This window comes from Anabas testudineus, chromosome 18 (assembly GCF_900324465.2).
Source record: "Anabas testudineus chromosome 18, fAnaTes1.2, whole genome shotgun sequence".
Classification (NCBI taxonomy): Eukaryota; Metazoa; Chordata; class Actinopteri; order Anabantiformes; family Anabantidae; genus Anabas; species Anabas testudineus.
In genome coordinates this window covers 14,072,740-14,079,526 of record NC_046627.1, presented here as the reverse complement: position 1 = coordinate 14,079,526, position 6,787 = coordinate 14,072,740, and the positions used below count along the sequence as shown (strand labels likewise).

The window sequence follows — 6,787 nt, the reverse complement described above, 5'->3', positions numbered from 1 at the left end:
AAAACATGCAGGTCAACACTCCCCTAATTTCCTGGATCATGGACTACCTCACTAACCGTCCGAGGATGCTGTCAAAACTCCTGAGACACAAAGTTATTGGCTGGACAGAGGAGCACTTTCAGCCAGAGACTTAACATCAAGTGCTTCACAGGAGATCCTTTCTTCCTGTAGCCCTCAATTTCTACAATTCCTCCCCGCTCTTTAAGGGGTGTGGGAACTGACAATTGATGTATTATAATTGCTGTCATTCCACCCTGTGTCACAAACCTTGGATCCGACTCCATTGCCAGAGACCACATAACACAAATACAGGTCAAATGAAGGTTTATTGATAATGATGCAATGGATGAGTCACAGGAGTCAGCAGCTAAACAGAGCTGTCGTCAGGTGAATATAATTGGTTAGTGAGAACACAATGTCTGTAGACAGTTGTCCAGAAATCCAAGGTCATACACAGAAGAGCCGTCCAAACAGTAATGTCCATGAAGCTAATGCAGACGTCCAAACAATAATCCAGGTCCACACAGATAGGCAGTACTGATAGCAGAAATTCAATAGGACTGAAAGCTACGTCAAGGTCCATGTCATACACAGGAACATCCAACACAAAGACAGAACAGGGAAGAAGGCAGAGGGGAGATGGAACAGGATCTGGTACAGTACTTTGAGGGGAAGGAGGACGAAGGAAAGGACAGGTCAGGCAAGACTATCATGGACCTGCTTAAGTAGTGAAGGAGTAGCACAGGTTTGGATAATGAGCAATTAGAGTCATGAGGCAGGGAGGAGAAAGCTGGGATCATGACACCCTGGACTATAATTATTGAACCATTTTCATTTATCTCACATATTCTGTATATACTGAGTTCTCTGTATTGATGTTATTGTGTATTAATGTTGTTCTTGATCTTTCCTGGCTGTGGTTCAGTTTCTTTCTGTCTGTGTTGAAAACAACTTTTCCTTCTGGGATTAATAAAGTTTATTGAATCTTGAATTAAATAAATGTAAATAAATGTACTGGTAAAAACTTTGATCACCTGGTGCAGGTTTCTTATTGGAACTAAAATACTGCAGATTGATGTTAACTTCCACCTTTACTGTATTTAGTTTAGTGTTTTGATTGTTGTGATTCTAGTTTGAAGGTTAATTTTAGGTTTCACTTTCATTTTAGAGGATAATCTAGCCACAGGGGTTACAAGCCAGTGACTTCTGTGCCGGTCCCAAGCACGGATAAATAGAGAGGGTTGCGTCAGGAAGGGCATCCGGCATAAAAATTGCCAAAATAACTATGCAAAATGTGCTGTAGGTCAGACAGAGGAGTTCAAGGTGGAGGTGGGACTACACCAAGGATCAGCTTTGAGTCCCTTCTTGTTTGCTATGCTGATGGACAGACTGACAGATGAGGTCAGACAGGAATCTCCCTGGACAATGATGTTTGCGGATGACATTGTGATTTGCAGTGAGAGTAGAGAGCAGGTAGAGGAACAGCTGGAGAGGTGGAGGTTTGCTCTGGAAAGAAGAGGCATGAAGGTCAGTCGTAGTAAGACAGAATACATGTGTCTGAACGAGAGGGATCAAGGTAGAAGCGTTAGGTTACAGGGGGCTGAGGTGAAGAAGGTGCAGGAGTTTAAGTACTTGGGGTCAACAGTTCAGTGTGATGGGAGTGTGGAAAAAGAGGTGAAGAGGCGAGTGCAGGTAGGTTGGAGCGGGTGGAGGAAAGTGTCAGGAGTGTTGTGTGACAGAAGAGTGTCAGCAAGACTCAAAGGAAAGGTGTACAAGACAATGGTGAGACCAGCTCTGCTCTATGGGTTAGAGACGGTAGCAGTGAGACAGAGACAAGAGGCTGAGATGGAGGTAGCAGAGATGAAGATGGTGGGATGGTGAGTAAACTGGTAGAAGGATGTTGGAGATGGAGCTGCCAGGCAGGAGGGCAAAAACCAAAGCCAAAAAGGGGATATATGGTATAATAATAATAATAATATAATAATAATAATGTTGCGTTTTGGACACAATAAATGCACCATGTAAATATTTTCGGGAACTTGTTACTTGTTGCATTAAAAGTCTAATTCATTATCCAAATAAGTTTTACTTTCACTCGTCCTCTCCACACTTCACAGTTCAGGCTGCAGCAGCAGTAACTCGTTCGCGGATCGGTCTCTCGTTCATTTGTCACGTGACAGCTACAAAGTCACTGCTGCTCTGTTAAACAACAACATCAGAGAGGATGAAGGAACAAAAGTCACTTTATTGTGATGCGTATTTGCTTCGTTATGTTTTCACATGGTTTGAATTGCTTGTGGCATTTTGTGTATTATAATTTGTCAGCTGAACAAACCATGTTGTCTTCACTATATAGTGTCTGAGAACTGCAGCCATTTTTATATCACCCACTAGAGGGTTACAGCGCCACCTGGTGTAAAATGAACGAAATGAACGAAATGACTCAAAATGATTAGTTCACTTTACAGTTCGAGTCTTACGGATCTGAGTCAGTTAAAAGAATCGATTTTCTCTTCTCTTCAAGAGGATATAAAATGTGTTTATGTAGCATGTGTATTAATGTGTTTTTATATTTCTGTATCCATCCATTATTTCTGGACAATGTTATTTGTTTCTCCACGTATGTAGTATGTGCAGAGTATATATGATTTTTATTTTGAGGGAATTTTTATTTACAGAATATTTTTTCTTTCTGTGACCTCTGACCTGTCAGTGATGTCACTTCCTGTAGATTTGCGCTATCTTCCTCTTTGGCTTCAAGCCTCGCTGAGAGCAGGTGAGTTTATACAGGTGTTCCTGTTATGACGTTAAAACATGATCATGTTAAATGTTGGTTTTAAACGTGTATTTCGACGGAAACAAACGGAGTTAATTTATGACTGTGATGTAATGTTTGCTGTTCCCAAGCTAGGTTTGTGGAGCATACAGGTGTTTGTTTTTTTTTTTATTTTATTTTATTTTATTTTATACAGGTATTTGCTACATTGAACCTCAAAGTTCCTCAACGATCCTTTCTACAATTCTCTTTGACTGTCTGCAGCTGCTGGTTTTGTTGTGTTCAGACAAACGTCAGAAGTTTGACTCACATTCATTTAGTATTTTGTGGTGTTTTGCAGTGTTTGCTGTTTAAGCACATTTCACGTTGTCTTTGTGTGATGATATTCTCAGAATAAACTGTGTTGAACTGAGAGTTATTAAATATCCTACCTTCTTCTTCCCCTATTTGTTTATTATTCTATTGAACCTCAGTAGTGAGAATAACTTCAGACGTGTGCAGCCCACAGCTGAACATGTCAAAACACAGAACCCTGAAAAACGGCATCATAATGAAAGTAGAAAAACGTTCCTGCAGCCTCCATCTTTTCTTCTGCTGCCTCACAGAAGACATGTTGAATGTGACAGACGCACAGAAATAGTCACTACTGCTGTGAATGACTCTGTAATGTAGTGTTCAGGTTCTGTGGCTGCTCACTTTGAACTGAACAATGTCAGTCGAAGTAGTTGTAAAACTAATTGTGCTCTGTGGGGACTGTTACCAGATCTAAATTGAACCCTTACAATAAATCAAGCTGCTGTGGACCAGTGGTTTGTTAAAGCTGAAACTTTGTAGTTGTAGAAAGTGTCTCATTTACTTTTAGCAGCGTTGAAACATTTGCAGCTGAATGATTCGTATCTTTGTTGGATAAGAAGAGGGGAGTTTTGATGTTGGACACTTTGGACATTTATTATTTTTACTGCAGCACATGTGAACAAGTTACTGCAGGTTTTGAAGGTTAGTTACTTCCACCAGATGTCACTGTCCTGTTGGTTTTTGAAGCCTCAAACCTCCACATGATTTCCTTACTGCTGTTCCCATGTGTCACCACTCGGTCTTTTACTCTCATACACATCATCTTCTACCTCCTGCAGGTCAGACTCTGTTCACTGTCAGTGGACCTCTGGACGTCTACCAGGCAGAGGAGCACAGTAACATCACACTAACATGGCTGTTCTCTGTCACTGCTGACGTGTCTGACTCACTGTTCATAGACGTCATGTTTGTGAAACCACTCAGATCAGTTTACAGATATAACAGTAGATCTAAAGCTGAAACATATCAGGATGAGTTCTACATCCAACTAGGATGGATTGAATGTGTCTTTACTGATGTGAGACTGAACGACACAGGAACGTATCAGTGTGTTGTTGTTATGAACAGAAACAGGAGCTCCAAACTTTGTCACCTCAATGTTACAGGGACTGTAAAATCTGGTTGGTTTGAGCTTAAATCATGAGATTCCTCATGTTTTCACCATAACCTGTTTTCACTTCACACAGGTACCGTCCTGAGTCATTAGTCCTGATTCATGTACATTGTCCTCCATCATATCACATTATGTGCAGTTTCAGTATTCTGCTCAGAACTGAAACTGAATCAAGTATTTGATGAATTTCAAATCACAAACCTTCTGGTGGTGCCGAGGTCCCTGGTTCCTTTGTTGCCATTCTGCCTTGAAGAAACAGTTTTTCTTCTACGTGATAAAGTAGATGAGGTGTGACAAGATTTTCTGTCAGGAAAAGTCAGGAAGGCAGCTACAGCTGCATGTAGACTACAGGAGCTAAGGGGGATGACAGTGTTGGTCAATCCACCACTGGATGGATTACAATAGATTAATTTAAACACAAACCTATGATGCACAGTGGAAGAAGGAGGAGGCAAAATATAAAAGATAAAGGAAACTAACCAGAGACACTGTGTTGAGTTTAAATGTCTCAGTGTTGAGTCTGTTGAGGACAAAGTGCTGTTTGTGTTTTCTGTCTGGACTGCACCTCCAGACAGAAATACAGTTCTGAAAACACTAAAAACAAGAAGCAGAAGTTCTCTCCCAAATTCCACTTTCACTTTCCACAGAAACCTCTGTAGATGGAGTTTAAAGTTCTCAGTTTGTCTGTTCCTATACTTTATTGTTCCATTTATTAAAAAAGCAAAATTTGTTTCATTTAAACATACGTGATACACAGTTTAAGTTTTAGATTTCACTCCCAGCTAAGTGAACAGTCAGCTGCAGCTTCATAGTTAGTCACAGACACTAAACTTCCTTTAATGTAACTCTGAACAACAAAACAAGGGAAACTCAGCTGAGGTTTGTTCATTTTTCTGTTGTATAGAGAAGCAGAAGTTTAACTTCTGCTTTTCTAAATACACAGACCTCCTATCAGGCAGAGGAGAACCACAACATCACACTGGAGTGGACGTTCACTATCAGACCTCACACATCCTCTAACTCAGTGAACATCTTCTGTGACATGTTTACTGACCACAGTCTTTTAGGATTAGTAGTTGTAACTGTTTTGTCCCAGCACACCAACACGCTCTGAAACTGATCCATGGTTAGCGCCCAGGAGAGTGGAGCGTAACGAGTCCAAATGTGGGCATAACAGAAGTGGCTGGAGAGCAGAGCCACAGGAGTGAGACCAGGTAAAAACAGGAAGGAGACAGAAACAAAACCAACTGAACCAGGTCGAGGCAGGAATCGTAACAGTCACAGTCCTCTGTCTGATAGGAGGTCTGTGTCACATTCACCTGTGAATATATTTGATTTTCTTTGTTCTCATAATGAGAAACATACTTGCTGAAAATGTTTGAACCAATAGTTGTGACAGAGTTTCAGGAAAACATAAATAAAATGAAGGGTATGAAAGTTTAAACCTGGTAGTTATTATGATAACTACGAAAATCTGACAGTGTGTAAAGTAGATGATGTAAAAAAACAGGATGGAAGTCAGTAGATTTTGGTTAAATCTCAGAAATAGTTGAATTATTAACATTTCAAGTTGTTAAACAAAAAGTTTAAATAGTATGTCTTTAGGATGATAAAATCTTTTCTCACTTTTCTGTCACACTAGCTATTTTTAACAGTGTTAGTTATTTTGATTAAATAAACTATGTTGATGAATAAAGGTAACATATTAATATTAAAAGCTGAAGTTTAATAAAGTGGTAAAATGAGAAATAACAAACTTCAACTATAAGTGAACTGACAGAAAAAAACACAACTTACTGTTCATCTCATTTCTTTCCTCACTAACAACAGTGTGAAGATGATTTTTCTATAATAATGTATAAGATACAGAAATATATTGTCACTACAGACGAGACAAAAACTGTTTGTTCTCACTTGTTTTCATTTGTCAGAGTTTGACTCAGTAAAATGTTCGAGTCCTCACCTCCTCAGATTGATTTCAGACACAGATTTAATCAGAAAAGGTTTTAAGAGGTCAAATTTACAAACTGTCTTAAAATCTGTAGTAGGATGTAGAGACTCAAGGAGACAAACTAAACCGTCTTGAACAGTCTGATAGTAAGGGGGTCCTCCACACAGAGTCCTGTTGGTCCTGATGGATCTGATCAGATGTCGGTCTCCTCTCTCTCTCTCTCTCTCTCTCTCGTCCTGTTTGTTTCTCTCAGTTCATGAAGACAGTGAGAGATGAAGAGTTCAGAGGTCAGACTGTGTGTGCAGAGAAAAGCAGCTTCATGGACCATCAGGGTCAAAGGATTCAGGGACAGAGAGACGTCTGATCTCTGAGGGTCACTGTCTTCTCTGTAGATTTAGTGAAGACTGAGATCAGAGCAGAGTTGAAACAGACAAACAGCAGAGCTGCTGCTGCTGTCAGCCCCAAAGCAGCATGAAGGCCGATTCTCCCCCGATTCTCTGGTTGTGGACTCGTTGTTCTCTGAGGTTTGACCTGATCCACAGCTGCTGTAAAGGACATTGGACAAAAGAGTGTTTGTCTTGTGTCTTTAGAA

General features: G+C 40.2%; 1 protein-coding gene across 3 annotated transcripts in view; it reads right to left on the bottom strand.

The window, feature by feature from the left end:
- Window positions 1–6,787, bottom strand: part of LOC113157652 (hyaluronan and proteoglycan link protein 4-like) — a 106,121-nt gene that overhangs the window by 25,281 nt on the left and 74,053 nt on the right. The window contains exon 2 of one of the 3 annotated variants that reach the window (XR_004463460.1): window positions 4,815–6,740. The exons of the other annotated variants lie outside the window; for them this stretch is intronic. The gene's annotated coding sequence lies outside the window, so the exon portion shown is untranslated. Of the gene's footprint in view, window positions 1–4,814; window positions 6,741–6,787 lie in introns of those variants that run through there. 3 annotated transcript variants of the gene reach the window in all.